Genomic DNA, 17,580 nt, shown 5'->3' on the forward strand with positions numbered 1-17,580 from the left:
GCACCTACTGATGCTGGATTTTTTACTGTCATAATTATCTTCTCTTCTGGATATAGTGGTCAATGAAAACCAGCAGTACATATTCACAGGGCTCCTACCACGATTTCTGGTTACCAAGGAGATTTCCTTGGGGATTTTTCTATTGAGAAAATAAAAATAATTCCCCAAGAAAAATAAGACCCGCAGTAAATTGCTGAAGCACGAGCGTGAATTTCAATACATAATGATTTGCAGCCGCTCCATTGTCAGCCCAGCACTTTCAGCCGGAGTTATGGAAATATTTATTTGCATTCAGGTGCACGTCGTGTCGATGCCTGCTGGGCACCTCATGCGGCACAGCCCCACGTGGGGCAGAAACCCCACTGAGAGGCATTTGCTGTAATTTTACGAGCGCGTCGATTGCGTCTGCATAACCGCTCGTTAGCACGCAGCGACGCTGTAGGTGCACTGAGACTGCCAAAAATTATATTGGGTTGTAAATAACCTGAGTTATTGCCAAATCCTCAGGCCAACATGCTTGCTTTGCTGCAGGGCTGTACCACTGGTCCCTATTTGCGGTACTTGTTATCTCCACCTCCCTGGGCTTTTTGCTGCCCATGACCCACAGCCTTCTTCTGGCCACAACCCATGGATTGTGAGTGGATGAGCACTGGCAAAGTGAGAGGCTGGGAAAGCTTGAGGCTATGCAGACAGCCTCTTACTCATGGCTCCTGAATTTCAACCCTCACCGTCTATAAATAGATGGAGGGGAAAAAAAAAATAAAGCCATTAAAACAACCCTCATCCTTTATTTTTTTGGCTAAATAAGGTCATTTGCAGCAATTGGGAAGAAAACCCAAAGCATTCCTTCTAATGTCAAACTATGTGAAGAGCTGAGAGAAGCAACAATCAGTAATTTGCACAGTCAGTTTTCGACTTGTAAAATGACAATTCTGTTTTCACCTGCCATTTGGGCATGGACGGAGTGCCATCGCATGGGGACCCCAGGCACCGGGCAGCCCCACATACCTTTCTCTCCAAGGGGCCACGTGTAGCTGGAGGCAATAAACAGGCTGCTGCTGCTGCAAGGATGTGACTTTGTCTATGGCAAATGGCACACACTGACTGGGATAAGGTGATGTGAATTCTGAAAGATTAAATAACAGAACCATGGAATTATAAAGGCTGGAAAAGAGCACTAAGATCATCCATGCCGACCCCAACCTACCCCCACCGTGCCCAATGACCACATCCCTCAGTGCCACATCCCCACAGCTCTGGGACACCTCCATGGACGTTCACTTCACCAGACTTTTGACAATTGTATATCCAGTGGAGAGTTCAGATGCCCAAATGGCAGAAATACCCCCCGTGTCAGTAGCAGGACACTATTCCCACATGGGCATTGCCCACATCAAATGGTGCTGGCAGAAGGGTGGGCACAGTGAGGGGATACACGAGCAGCTGTGCCGCATGACCCCAGCTGGAACCGTGTCTGGAAGATGCGGCCTTGGTCTGACTCCAGCTTTCACAATGTTTTCCACTTCCGTTCATGGGGATTAAGTGTTATTTGGTGTTGCAAATGTCCTGACCATTCCAGAGTGACCTGCCTGCGGGGGAACACCAGGAAGAGGAACATCTGTGCGTCCAGAGAATGGAGCTGGACACTGAGCTCTGCCTCTGGCGCATCACAAGACCAAAACCTTGGATTGCCAGCATTTTTGAAAGCTAAAGCAGCGGAACATCCCTGGGGTAGGAACACAAACAATCTGCAATGTATTCCCAAGAGTAGAGGTTGAATCACTCCGATGAGCAGTAGTTTGTTTACTGTCAGTTTTTGTGAGTTTGACGTGAATCATCTGACAGTGTGGAAGCAAAGTAAGGGAGCCAGCGAGGGAAAACACACAACAATTGTTACCCCCCAAAAATATGAAAGAAAGAAAAGAAAGAGAGGGAATTAGTCTAACTTCATCAGCTCGAGGGAGCGAACACATTCCAAGAGAAGCCTGAACTTCACATCCCCTTTTCTGCCTGGATTCACACCCCCTGCTTGCTAATCAATTGAGCAATTTTTGCAGCTAAAATGAGGGAGGATTATGGATGCTCTTTAAATTTCAAGTTTAAATTACACTTTGAGTGCCTGGAATTAGGTGTTCTGCTCTGAGAGTGATGCTCAGAGCTGTACAACCGCAAGCCTGATACGATGACAGAATCATACAATCACCAAGGTTGGAAAAGTCCTCCAAGGTCATCCAGTCCAACCACCCATCTACCAACAGTATTTCCCCATTAAGCCACATCCCTTAGGATGTCAGCAACATATCTATGGACAAGGCACCATACTGGACCAGGTGAGTTGAGCTGCTCACAGCTGCTGCGTTTGGGGATGCTGAGTACAGCACTCATACAGTTGGTTAATTTGGCCAATTTCCATGGTCCATCACAAAATGGCTTGAGTTGGGAGGGATCTCAAAGCCCCCACAGCTCCAAGCCTTGCTGTGGGCTGGCTGCCCCCCACCAGCTCAGGCTGCTCAGGGTCCATCCAACCAGACCTTGGGCACCCTGTGCTGGGGCCTCCCTCCAGCAAGCCTATAGGCACTGGCTAATAAGGGAAACTGAGGAAGCAAGCACACCTGTAGGAAGAGAATCAAAAGCTTGAGAGCATTAATTCCACCTTAGTTAGCACCACAGTACTCCCAGGGTCTCTGCACGTTTGGGTTTTGTTTATGTAAATGGTATCAATTTCACACCAATGCTGAGATCTGAATCAGGATTTCACATTTTGACAGTATAAAAATGTTTCAGAGGAAAAAAGGCACATTACAAGAGCTGCATGCTTCAGAGAGCAGAAAGCACAGTTCCCAGGCTTAAAACAGATATCTGTCTGCATTTCAATAACTCTAATAGCAAGTAGTGCATATTCACCATGAGTATTGACCAGTGGCTGTCAGCCTAGGAGCCAGCAAACACTATGTGCCTCCCAACACATCCAAACCTGCTGCAACATACTTATATGCACCTACTTGTGGCACTGAGGGACATGGTCAGTGGGCATGGTGGGAATGGGTTGGTGGTCGGACATGCTGTCCTTAGTGGTCTTTTCCAGCATTAATGATTCTATGATTTACATGCAAGTCCATTTTCCTCAGCCATCTGTACCTCTCACATTTCCTGCAGAGCAAATCCCAGCAGTGACCCTTTCCTAGCGCTACGGATACAGAAAGTGATCTCTCTTCTCAAAGCTCCAGAACACATAATTCAGCCTCTTCTGAACATTAGTGTCATTAGTGAATGTCATGAAATCCACTGCTCTCAGAACAGCATTCTCCTCTTTCTCGCTACTCAAGAAAAGCCTACAGCATATGGCAGGAATAATGCAAACTGAGTTATGCTGCTCTTTGAGAAGGTCGTGAGCTAACAAAGTTAGCCCTGGCTTTTCAAATTTGGAAAATAGTTGTGAATTCAAACTGTGGGACACACAATGGAATACAGAACCCACCTCCGCAACACACGCTTGTCCACATCAGTTACATGCCCGTGGAAACAGCTCACTGTGATGGCATGTTGTATTACCCCTTCAGTGTGCCAATACTGCTCAGTCTGGAGACGAGGAGGCTCAGGGGGGACCTCGTGGCTCTCTGCAACGACCTGAAAGGAGGCTGTGTGAGGTGGGGTCGGCCTCTGCCCCCAGGGAACAGCCATGGGACGAGAGGGGATGGCCTCACGTTGTGCCAGGGGATGCTCAGGTTGGCTGTTAGAACAATTCCTTCTCCATAGAGCGGTAATGCAGTGGCACAGCTGCACAGGAGTGGTGGGGTCACCGTCCATGGAGGTGTTCAGGAACCATAGAGATGCGGCGATGAGGGACATGGGCAGGGGCTGGTGGCTGCTTAAACAATAACACTATATATATAAATATAATTAAACATAACATTTATATATACATACATACACATATAAATATATATAAATAATATATATACAAATATAATATATATTTATATTATATATAATTATAATATAATATTAATGTAATTAATAATATAATATAATATATACAATATATATATTATATTTATACATAGATAAATATAATATATATATATATAATGTGTGTGTGTGTGTGTGTGTGTATAAATATATAAATATATAAACATAATTAAACGCTCCCTTCAAATACTGGAAGGCCACGCCGAGGTCTCCCCGGATCCTTCTCCAAGCTGAATATATGCAGTGCTTTCTCTTTTAAGAAACGAATTTGAGAACTGGTTTCAAAATCTTCTATGCCCAGGATGGCACTGCCCAAATGCAGAAATGCTCCCATTTCACACACAAACAGGTGAAAACACGTTGGAGCATAACAGGAGGATGGATTAAGTGTTCTCCTGTCATGCTTCTTGGTTTTGTTTGCTCATGCTGCTGCATTAACAAAGGAGCAGAATTTCATTAAGTCCACGAGAACTTTGTCACAAAAGTGAAATTAATACATCTATTTATATTATTAAGAAAGGACAAAAGGTGGAAACAGAGCAGCATGTTTAAACAGTACAAGAGTAACGTGTTCCTCATTCCACTGCAGGAAGTTACACTGGGAGGGAAGGTACAAAGCAGCAGTTGTAAATCAGAGACTTGTGCCCTTTCAATGGATTTCACAATTTTCTACATTCAAAGCAAGTCAGAGAAGAAACAACCAACCAAATTTATTTCCTGCCCACGGCCCATGGCAACTCAAACATCCCAGCCCCCAAACATCCTATTTGGGACTCCAAAACCATGATGCAAAACAAAATAGGCCGGCTTCTTTCTGTACAGCTATAAACTCAAACCAGAAAAACCAACCAACCAAAGAAGAAAACCTCAACCTGGCTTTATATGGAGGCACTTAGATAAGGCACATTCCTAATGGAAGAGGAAAAATGTCAAGTGGGTGATGTGGTGCGATGGCATTCCTCCCAACAGCAATGCAAAACTGCACAGAGATGCAGCAGCTGTCAGATCATCTCCATGATGAACAGCCACAAGTCTTTGCTTTCAGTGCTCCACAAGTCTTTGCTTTCAGCACTGTTGCTCTCATAGGACTCTAAGCAAAGGCACAGACTAAAATCCACACAGCTTTGGGAAGAAAACAGCTTGGTTTGCTGTTCCCACAGTCCTTTCAGGGAGAGGAACATGGATTTCACTGCAACAGTGAAAGAAGAACACAAGAAGAACACAAGTTGTGCTGGAAGTTTTTTGGTATTTTCTTTCTGACACAGTCGCTCCTCAGCACCATTTTGTTTTGGCTCATCAAACAATGAATCCAATCCTGCTTTCATGCTACAGGGGAAGAAATGCCACAAAAAACTTCCTCTGCTGAGAACGTATTTTCGAGCACAGAAAGGCTGGTTTGGTCTCAGCTCCCTTACCACCCACTTCAAACGAGATGAAGGCTTTCTGTACAAACCAGCTGTGACCGTTTCACTCACCGAATTTTGAATCCATGCAAAAAATGCAAGATTAAAAATACTTCAAAGCTGGAGGGAAAACACTTTCTTGTCCAAACCTGACATGGCAGAGCAGTGAGGCTGTCCCAGCTGTCACCACCCGGCAGGCAGGGCTGCTGCGCAGAGGTTGTGTTGGCGGAGTGGAGGTCCTTTCACTTCTAATAATACAAAGTTACTGTTGTAATTAGAACAGATCGTTTTATGCATGGGACTGAAATAGACGAGAAAGACACAGGAAGGGAAAGGAACCTGACATCTTAATGGGCCTTCTTCCATTTCGCTTTGGTGGCTATACAAGGCACCAAGCCTTTCCAAATGCAACTTGTGAAATACTACTGAAATCATACTACAGAATCACAGAAAAGCTTGGGTTGGAAGGAACCTCAAAGCCTCTCCAGCCCCAACCCCTGCCATGGTCTGGCTGCCCCCTGCCAGCTCAGGCTGCCCAGGGCCCATTCAACCTGACCTTGGGCACCTCCAATGGATTGGGTACCCACAGCTCTCTGGGCAGCACTGCCAGGGCCTCACTGACCTCTGAGCGAAGAATTTCTGCCTTACATCTAAACTCCTTTCCACAGTGTTAGCTCTTAAAAGGAAAACAAAACATCATAGTAGAAAATTGTGCCTTGAACAGGCTGAAACAAAGTGATGTTCACTTAGAAATACATATCACAGAAAGAATGAGGAATGCATGTGTACTTCAGTGATACATCAAAAAACTGTCATCAAGGGAATCCACAATGAGCCATGAATGCGAGGAAATTTCATAGCATTTACAGAAGAAGTAAGAAGTTTTTTTTCCTGAAAAAAGAAGTGAAAACAAGGAGCTTGTTCCCTCAAGTAAACTCTCAGTCATCCTGAGTTTCCCATGGCAAATGCACACTTCATTGCTGTGAAGAACAGAGGGGTCGTAGAATCGTGGAATAATTAAGGTTGGTAAAAAACACTAGGATCACTCATTCCAGCCTCAACCCACACCCGCTCCTGCCCACGTCCCTCAGTGCCACATCCCCACAGCTCTGGGACACCTCCATGGACGGTGACCCCACCACTCCTTCTTCTAATTCAGAGAGCTGTGTGTGCCCCATACCTGGAGGTGCCCAAGGCCAGGTTGGATGGGCCCTGGGCAGCCTGAGCTGGTGGGGGACAGCCAGCCCATGGCAGGGGTTGGGGCTGTGGGCCTTTGAGGTTCCTTCCAACTCAAGTCAGTCTGTGATTCTATGAAAATCTCATTTAAGTAAACTCAAGCATAGCAACATGAAAGTCTAAACGTTTCATTTTGCAACCTCAGTTTTTCTTGGGTGGGGTTTTTAGCACATAACATGTTAACTAAGTAATTAACTCCATTCTAATCCACAAAAAATAAAAATATATTGATTTTGTATGAAGCAACTTGATGATTTTCAAGATGTTTTCAAGGAGAGCAGCAGCTCTTGTGGAGAGCTGCCATTTATCCCTCACTTCAGCAATCCCAGCACATTCACATAGCTGCTCTCGGGATGTGCTGAGCGTCGCCTCTTTGGAGTGCGCCAGCCTCCAACTCCGATGGAACACATTTCCAGCAATCCTTTCCATTGACACCCTGCTAAACATCTGCTATAAATAAGCAAGCTTCATCAATAATACATAAAGTATTCAGCATGGGTTGTGAAACAGATGTATACTGAACCATTCAATGAAAATGAAATTTCCATAAAGAACAAATGTAGTCGAGTTGTACTGAAGCGGGAATTGTGCATTCAGTAAAAGGCACCATAAGTAGTTGTGTAAATTAGGAGCTGTTTTTTTTTTTCCTGTTGTCCTTGTTTTCTGCCATTCTTATTACTGTTTTTCCCTCGATCATCCTCTGTGCTTTCCACAGAAAGAACGCTTGATCACTTCTTCCAAAAGCCAACGATAAGAGAATTAAATCCCTTTGGCACCACTCCACGGAGCAGTTGCATAACAAGCCCAGTATATATAGAAATTGCATTCCAAGTGTTTACATAAGAGCTCAGAATAACACAGATGTAGAAAAAATACATACATCCAACTCCATTTCTGAAGCAGCCCTGCAGTGCTTTGTGTCTGATAACTTGGAGCAAGTGGATCAGCTTACCAGTGCTACATGGTTAATATCGTCCTCGTTCTGTTTATGTAACTGGAAGAGGAAGATTAAAAATCAAACAAGCAAGCATGTGTAAATTGGTGATTTGCTTATCTTCAGGAAGATGCTCTTTCTAGCCAGAAAGACCAGCACAGAGGCTGATGCCTGAAAATACTGTCTGTCTGAAATGTCCTCTTCTTTTCTTGTACTCATGTAAATGAACATACACTCAGATGAGACCTCCATGGATATTTCTTCACGCTCTTCTCACAGTTTTGGTTTAATGCCTGCATCGTTGAACGAGGGAACTTGAATTTGTTTTGTAAGTTTTAAAGCAACTGAAGTCCACAAAGCAACTGTTAGGTGGGTGCGAGGAAGCTTGGCTCCCAGTAACTCACAGCAAAGAAATCCAGACTGATGCACAATGTAATGCTCTCCTATGCAGCAGAGGGGGTCACTGGGAAGAAAGTTACATTGGTTCTAATCTACTCTGTATATCTACGGTGGGAAGGGAACAAGTATTTTGGCAGGTATAAGGTGGGTATAGGACCAGCCCTCTGAGCAGGGCAGAGGGTTATGGGGAGCGTCACCAGGCAGCACATGGCACAGCTTGCAGCTTGCTTCACTTCCTGAGCAGAACCAGATGAAACAAGGTGAACTTTTCCTCATGATCCTCATGCAGGGGGTCAAAAGACCAAACCTCAACAGAGGAGATGAAAGAATCTCCAGCTGTAAGGAGCAGAAAAGAGTAATTGCCAAGATCACAGAGTGAGGAGCTGCAGCAAGTGTGTTGCTTTGGGGACTGCTAATGGGATGGAGAGCACTGCATTTAATGTTGGCATTAGCAACCTGGTGAGATTGAACTGTGTCAGCCACAGTCGGTTTCTTAGCTGTAAAATCAGAGGAGAGAGACCTGCAGGAGGTCCACAGAGAGCTGTGGGCCATTGGAAGTACAAGACAAGCTGGTGGATGCCACAGGCCAAATCTATGACTAATAAGCACTTACATATATATACACATACATAGTGCTCCTTGTAAAGAGGAGGAAGAGGATGGTGCCCTTTGCTGAGCATGTCCCAGTCCCTGCCAGCTCTGGGAGTGGACAGGGAACAGCTCCACTGTGCAAATAATCACACTGCTGAGAGACAGCTCCCACACTGCCTTAACATGAAAGTACTAGCTGCATCACTGGGAACCCGAAATGCCTTCAGTGATATTGTATTAAGAGGCTTTAAGTGAAGTGATAGAGAAGTTAAAATGCTAGATCTGGGTTTTAGTCATATTCAGCAGAGAAATCACTCTTGGTTGCTGAGTTACAAGAAGTCTTTAACATATAAATGATAGGTATCTGGAATTCATTACATTCTATAATCAAAATCCTACTACTATTTCCAATGCAAATCATAGAATCATACAACTGTATGAGTTGGAAGGGACCCCTAAAGGCCATCCAGCCCAGCCCCCTGCAGTGCACAGGGACACCCACAGCTCCATCAGTGCTCACAGCCCCATCCAGCCTGACCTTGGCTGCCTGCGGGGATGGGGCACCAACACCTCTCTGTGCAGCCTGTGCCACTGCCTCACTGCCCAGTTGCATCTCAGTCTCAAGAAGATCCTCTCTCACTCCAGCATAGTCCCTCCCAAGGGGCACTGAATTCTCACCTGCTTCTTGCATTGTACCAAGCACATGCACAGTGCCTTCCGGGACAGATGAGGACATCCCAGGATAGATATATTCATTGCTTTCATTCTTCTCATCTCTCCCATCACCACATCCAGATCCAAAATATGGTCTAAAATAGAATTCAATTCATTTCCTTTTGGACAGTGATGGAACAAATGGGCCCACGGAGATCAGTTCAGCTTTCTATTACTGTGCACGCATTAAACATTAAAGCTTCTATAGTCCTTCCCCTAGTAGAAGTATTTAAAATGCACAGAACATTTCCAATTTGAATCCCATAACTATCCATAATGCTTTCAGATGTGGGGTTTTTTCTTGTGTTTTTTTTTTTTCTCTCTCCAGTTGTCACCAGGGCACTTCTCCTGTCAGCTTCCTAAATATCTTCTCTATTTTTTGTCAGGTTGCTTCTTCAAACCAACAAATTCCATCTCCTCAGGTTTACTCTCAAGAGGAGAAACAAGAAGCGCCCTGGGCATAGCTGGCACTATCTCAGCAATGATGATATCAGGCTTCACTAAGAGATCAGAGCAGCCTGATACCCTGAGCTCTGTAACTCCCAGTTTCACCACTTCTCCCCTTGCTCTTCTGTGTGGTCAGCAGCACACATCTACAGACCAAAGATTATACATAGCACTGTTTCTACAGCGAGCACAGAGCCCGTACTCTCAGACAGAGGCCCCCAGCAGAAAGATTCACTCTTGCTTCCACCACAGAATGCTGCTTGTCAAGGCCAGTGGTTGAAAACAGTTTCTTTATAATCCTATTTTGCTAGATGTTGCAACACTAGCAATGCAACCGTTAGGATGACTTATGTACGTCCTTTCTTTGTCCATGAAAACCCATATATTTGACAGTATTATTGAAATGAATACATCCAGCTTCAGAAAAAGAGGAGGATCTAAAGATTTTCTTGCAGCTTAAGGCTGGAAATGAGAGCTCTGGTGATCCCCACCACTCTGCTAACAAAAGTCATTCTGGTTTCTGTAATCACAACCAAGAGTGAAGAGAAATACCTGACCTACCCACGCTCTGAAAGGCTGTAACACGTGTGCCATTTAATTTGTCCTCACAGATGTTTATTATTCAGCAGATTTGCTCACATCCCCTCGAAGAGACCCATTTTTGTTTCCTGCAAGAAGAAAAAAAGAACGTTATCAGGATGAGTCCTACAGCCTCGCTGCTAAACCCCCATTATCCCCCTAAAGGAGCATAATCACTGTCATCAACTGCGAATGGAACTGGAGCACCTTTATGCTGACCTGTCAGCATTTTGTTCCTTCAGATTCTTCCATCTCTTCAACAATTCGTAATCTGTGGCTTTGTTTTGCCTTTCAGGAAAAACTTTGTGCAACAGAATTACCAAATTGAGGCTGGGGCAGCTCAGATAAATGTCTGCTGGTTTTTGTTGTTCTTCTAATTACCCTATTCACTTCAAAAATACAGCTTCACTTTATACTTTCAAGCAGTTTAATTAAGTAAGGCTGAAACAGTTGATATTGCTGTTTCCTAAGGTTTCACAAATCTTAGGGATATTCTTTCTCTATGGTTCTTATTGCATAAAGGAAAACTACTCTCTGGATTAATGTGGGAAGCGATGCACTTATGGCTGTGCAGCACAAAGATTAGACAAAATTCCATTTTGGTTATTTGGACGTTGCAGTAATGACACATTACTGAGGATCAGAGCACCAATCATAACCTTCCCTATCGCTATTCCTGTATGAGGTTGGTCTGGAAGACACCCAGAACAGGGACACTTCTTGATCCTGGCCCACAAGGCAGCAGGATGGGCTCCAGCAGGACACTAATGTAGAACCATAGAATCATTAAGGTTGGGAAAGGCCACTAAGACCATCGTGCCCAACAATCAACCCAATCCCACCATCCCATTTCAAACCTGGAATGAAGAACACTGCCTTGAGCACGTTGTTCAGGCCCTATGGAGAACAAAGTTTACAGAGGAAAGGAGAATGAAGCACAGTCAGGTGCTCACAGGAGACAGGGAATTCAAGCAAGAGAAAGATTGTGCTGAGGACATCTTATGCTAAGGCTGTGATGGTACAGGAAACAAGCATGTGTGATGGATGCCATGCTTTCAGAGGGGTAGGACATCAGCAAAAGGTATAGAACAGAATTTGGAGGTATAGTAAAACCAACTTCCAAACAAAATACCTTGTCTATTTAAGGCAATAGAACTTCCAGCCACGCGCTGTTTATAGTTTGTTGGTTTACAGAGTTTTACTTCCAATGTGTTTTACCCTCAGATGCTCCTTGTTAGCAAGGCTAACAGTGATAAGCATCAATCCTTTATTTTTAACTTTACCAATTACCCTTTGGAGGGTTTGAAGGCAATTCTGACATTCTTTTTCCAACTTCTGTTCTTGTTATTTTCATGGAGGGAGTTACCAATTTCACTCAATGCTGCAGTTACAGTTCCCAGTCCTTTGATGGTATTTGGACACAGGACTATGGAAAAAAGGCAGTACCAGTAGGCATGGCTGCTGATTGTCTCCTCTGGTTGTAGCCAGAGCTGCCTGCACAATACTGCCTGGGGCTGCATGTGCTTTAAGCACTCTTTGCCTCAGTGGGGATGCACATCTTGCTGGCAGTCTCCTCTTCACCAAACATAGCTCTGAAGGAAGCAAGCCCTCTGGTGAGCAGCCCCTTACCTTTCCACTCATGCAGTGCACAGCTGGGACTTGAGGAAGAGTATTTTCAGCTTTTGCGCTCTAGCAGAAGATACAGCCACCATTAATAAAACACAGCTCACGAACATATACAGACGTTTATCTTCCTTCAAGAGCTGTGTTTTATTGAATGATTGTATCTACACAAGTGGAATGAAAGCACAAACACTATAAATCCCTCGAAGAAGAATCTTCTAATGAAAACGGGTAAAAGGCAGTTTCAGGAAAGATAACTTGCAGAATTATGAGCCAGTAAACAAAAAAGAAAAGCAGGCTGAAATGTCAGGAATTCGTCAGCTTTCAGGTGCTGATACAGAAGCATAGAATCATTAAGGTCAGAAAAGAGCACTAAAATCATCCCCAACCTCCAACCCATCCCCACCACCTCTGGACACTCTCCGGGGTCCCTCTATCTTTTCTTTGTAGTGAGGGTCCCAGCATTGAGCATAGCACATGAGGTGCTGCCTCACCAATGCCAATGGAGAACATTCAGCAGCAGCCACAGTTAAGCTGGATGGCCAAAAGCACAAATAAATTGCACTATAGGACAAGTTCAAGAAGACGACACATATTTACCTTCGTCTTTGTGACAGTATCAGTTCTCTTTTAAATGAACGGTTCCATGTGTGTCACTTTGTAAATAGTTGCTGCTGTGGAATAAAAGCAGAGTAATTCTCAAAGTCCTCCTTGCCTTTGGCTTCTCCTCTGCCAAGCAAGAGAAGAGCCAATTGCCTTTCCCTATCTGAGTTCGCTTCTATGCATTCCTTCTATTCAGTAACCTGATTTTTGAAGCATTTAGAGACACTTCATACCCCAAACACCCGCAGCCCCTGCCATATTCAGCTAAATGCAAAGGACAAGGGGTACTTGCACACCCATGGAGCATCTCCCCTCTTCTCACTGCCAGAAACATCTCGCAGGAATGTTTCTTTTCTACAGCCTGGTGATAAATTGTAGCAGGTCAGGTAAGAGCCAGGAGGGCGCTTTGGTTTCGTATCTTAAACTATGTCCTGCAGTTCTTCAGAGATGGAGTAAACAGACATAAAACAAGCACACTAAAATGCTGTAACGTCTATTCCAAAACACAAATCCCAGAGACAGAGGCTACCAAAGTCAAACAGCTGAGCACAGAACACTTGACACTTGTGTGAGAGGAATGCCTTGCTCTTGCAACCAAGAGCTGTAACCCTGCAAGGCCCAGCAGCAGAGCAGCATGGGACCGGCCTAAACACAGCCAGGGGTGTCAAGGAGCTGCTGAACACATCTCAGAAAGTAACCAAACGGTTAAGCACAGCTTTGTAGCTGATGCTTCATCTGGCATATTGCTTCTGCAGCCAGCAGAGATAGGGGCTGGCTGGGAAGATGGGCAAGAGACCCCCCACCCTGAGCAGGCTGCAAACTGCATAGATTCCAACTGGAAGCTGCTGTGCCACCCAAACCAGCATTTCACATGGAATGAAGTTACCATGGAAACAGTGTCCTATTTAGGTCATCCAGTCCCTCCCCAGGCCCTCGCTGCAGCTTGAGATCCTGCTCAGCCCAGCGTTAGAGCAGCTTGCGATGCTGCTCGAGGTGACTCACATCTGCAGCAGCTCCGTGCGCTGCACACAGTGCAGATGTGGCCTACAAAGGTACCCGAGGTGACTTCTTAAAGAACAATTAACTCACAGCTGAGCTATGCAACATCACTGCCATTAATGCTCCTTCTCAGCAATAATCCTGAAAATATGGAATCATAAAATTGTTTAGGTTGGAAAGACCACTAAGATCATTGGGCCTAACCATCAACCCATTCCTGCCATGCCCACGTCCCTCAGTGCCACATCCCCACGGCTCTGGGGCACCTCCATGGACGGTGACCCCACCACTCCTGTGCAGCTGTGCCACTGCATCACTGCTCTGTGGCAGAAGGAATTGTTCCTAACAGCCAACATGAACCTCCCCTGGCACAACGTGAGGCCATTACCTCAGGCCCTATCAAGTATGTCATGTTGCATCTCTGCACATGGGTAGTGTGCACAGTGGGGGCTTGGATCTGGGTTGGACTTGGTGATCTTAGTGGTCTTCTCTACCTGAGGAATTTCCAGCTCAGGGTCAACAGCAAAACAATTCTTTGCCTGAAATGACCTCATCAAGTGCCTTCCAAACAAGGAAACACAGCAACCCCATAAAGCAACAAATAGAACAAAATCCTAATAAAATAATCAAATATTCCTATACACCAGGAGAGAAAGGAGGAAGAACAAGATTATTTCTATTTTTAAATGCTTGTGAAGAGCTCAGATGCTACAATGGCCATGACAGTGGTAAGGAAGCGGCTGGCAGCTGGCTCATCAAGGCAGCTATAAATTATGCATTACATCTCCAGACCTGTAGTTAATTTTCCAATGTGCATGTTCCAACTAGCCTGGACATTCTGTTCTTTTAAATATATGTATTGAATATATAGTGACATACGGCACTTTAGTATCAATTACTTGTTTATATAATATAGTTATATGTATTTTTATATGCGTGTATACCTGAAGCCCTCCATGCTTTTTCTGGATATGCACTTTGCAAGGAGTGAAGCCATTCTCCATGCTCTGAGTAGGTGTCATTTGTCATTAGCCCAAAGCATCATCGAACCAACTGCTGGCTGGTGCTCATGAAGGATCCTCCGCAGCTGTCACGAACTCAGAGGCTGTTAAACATGACCTCCTCCACCTCCACAGGCCACCCAGTGCGTCCCTTACCTCAAACAGCCTTGTCCTGCAAGCTCTTCTGTGACTTCCTTCAGCTTTGCTTCAGCATTAAGATGTTTGGCCAATCCAGGGCCCTGGGCTGCATTAGTAGTTCTTTTACAAAACGTGATGTATTTGAAAGGCTTTTAAAAGGAACATGGACCTCTACGAAGTCGTTCCTACAAAGTCACCTTGTGCAGCGTGCTTTCCAATGTGGTTTACAGCTGTGTTTAACCTGGCATGGGAAAAAACAACAGCCGGTTTTATGATAAAAGTCCCAGAATTTAAATGCAAAGCTTTCCTCTGCAACCTAATTGCTTTTTAGAGATGTGTCACAGCCCCATAAAAAAATCACTTATGCATCTGTTCTGACTGCCCAGCAGTAATTGAATCTTACTTAGCGTCCAGAACCCAACTGTGAAGTGCCACTTACTGAAACTGTAATTGGGACAGGGGCAGTTCTTCAACATTATTTGCACTGTTAGCAATCTTTTTTTCTGAGGATAGTCCTTCTGAAGACTCAGTATCACCAAACTGCAGCCTTGCTTGCAAAAAGAAAAACTGAAGTCAGAAAATGGCACTGCTGTGGAGAACGTGGTGGGGAAGGATAGGGACAGGCACTTGCTAAAGGGTGTCCTGTCCCAGTTAAACCCAAACATCATCAGCCCACAGAGGCAGCTGTGGGTGCATCTTGCTGTGGAAAGGGGACTGTTTTAATACATGCGGGGGAAGAATCTCCACATTGGGGTCAGTGCCCAGGAGCATTACAGGAGACAGATGCTCCAAAGGAAAATGAAGGACTGACAGCACTCATCAGGGAGAAGGCAGATGACATTATAGCCTCTACCAGAGCCCCCGTTTCTTGATGCATGCTGTAATTCAGCTCACCATCACTTTCTGACACGTGTTACAGCAGTTCTGTCCTCGTTTTCTAAAGCGCAGCACAGGACACAGGATCCTGCTGAGGGACAGAGGGATCCTGTGGTAGAGAAAGAGAGCCAGAAGCTGGAATCCCAGTGCCGAGTGTGGGTAAAACACTGAGCAGTGCACCCACGTTTTTTCATGTCTGAGACAGAGGAGGAGTCAGGAAGCTCGGGACAATGGGAAGCACTCACAAGACGATCTTTATATGTAACAGTAAGATTTCTGTACCTGATCTCCAAGGAAGATGTCAGTGAATTCTGTTTCTCCCTGGAGGCTGAGCAGAATGGGACCCAAAGGCAGAGTTCCCTGTGGCCAAGGACAGGCAGAACTGCAGCACTCAGCCCTGCCAGCTTTGCATTCCCCCACCACCTCAGAAGTAATTAAGTCGAGAGAGGTGTCACAGTCTGTTATAACAAGTCTTTCAGCCAGACACAGAGTTTACGTGAAGGGAAGAACATCACAGAACAACTACTAACAAAGCCTGCAAGAAGTTCAGAGATGTACCCGATCACCCCTGTGTTGGCACACAGTGTCAAACAAACACACGCTTTGAGAATGGCAGTGTTTGGCCGCTCTTATGTTACAAGATACACTTTGTTTAGCTTGCTATGGAATAAAAACCTCCTGTTTGATTTTTGGATGATACGCTTGCAATGTGGATGAGCAGGGAGAAGAATGTGGCCGACTGGAAATCTACTCACCCATATAGTCCTATCACTGCAACCACTGCAGATGTCTGGCACATCTCCCCAGGAAAAACCGCTGCAGGAAAGGAATTTCTTTAGCTGTTCTCATTAGACCCCCAGAACATACAAAATTCCCAATATTCCCAGCCTCTGTAAGAACAAAGACTGAAACTTGCACACAAACAGAAGTCTGCAGACAAAGCATCTCTGCTGCCGCCTGGTGCCCCAGCACACCCAGGCAGCCCCAGGAAGGCAAGGGCTGCACCTGGCTGCTGGGATCTGGCAGGGCCACAGCAGCTGCCTCCCACTGAAAGGATTAATAAACCCAAATGCTTGCAAAATTTAAGGCCAGAAGGCATAAGAAGCCATATAAATTAAGATAAATTTTAGATAAGCTAGATTTTTATCTTGTACATCAACATGATATGATCTGTTGTTGTAAAGAAACAGCACTGCGTTACCATTCTCTTTTAGGAAGATCTAAGGAAAAAACTGGTGCAAACATACAGCAGGCTTCAGCATCACACCAGCACAGTTATCAAAGGAAACAAATACAACAACAACAAAAATCACACAAAATATTCAGGTTTCATTCAGGTTTAAGAGAATGCATCAACTTAGATGGCTGTTTAGAAAACACAGATTTCTATTTTTTAACTCAGAAGAGTGAAGATTAACAAATAACCCAAGGACAAAACCCCTCGATAAACAACTTTTTTGTTCTAATCAGCCAGCTCAGTAATTATTAACAAGATAAACAAACACGGGACAAAACAGGCATAGGCGGCCTTCTCAGATTAAGCAGAGGATTGTGCAGACAGGACTTGTCTTGCAGGCAATTCAGGTAGGCACCCACTCCAACAAATGACCCAAGAGAACTGAGATAGCTTTCCTACAACTCTGTTCTCTTGCTACTCCCATGTCCATGGGCATACCCCCAGCAAATGCATTCTTCTACCCTCATTTTGAAGCATTTTATCCCCACCATCCCTTCCCTTGCTTAGTGTATTCAGCCCACTGTTAACCAGCCACATCAGCCACTGCCTCCTCCACTCCTCACTAGAATGGTCAGCCTGCAGGTAAACATGCTCTTCCTTTCTTCTCCCTTGTGCTCCTGACCACCACACAGCGCCATGCAGTCCTGCATGACTTTTCTGGGTCTCTCCTGGCAGGAGCTACAGTGGAACAAGAGCATTTTATTCATTACAGTGAAAAAAGGTGAGAGGAAACAGAAAAGCCTCCCTAAGAGTGCATCAATATGAAAACTTCCCCTTAATGTTTTTGTTTTTTTTTTTTGCCCTGGAAAGTACAAAAAGAAGAACGAGAAA

The sequence above is a fragment of the Coturnix japonica genome, chromosome 3 (genome assembly GCF_001577835.2).
Source record: "Coturnix japonica isolate 7356 chromosome 3, Coturnix japonica 2.1, whole genome shotgun sequence".
Classification (NCBI taxonomy): Eukaryota; Metazoa; Chordata; class Aves; order Galliformes; family Phasianidae; genus Coturnix; species Coturnix japonica.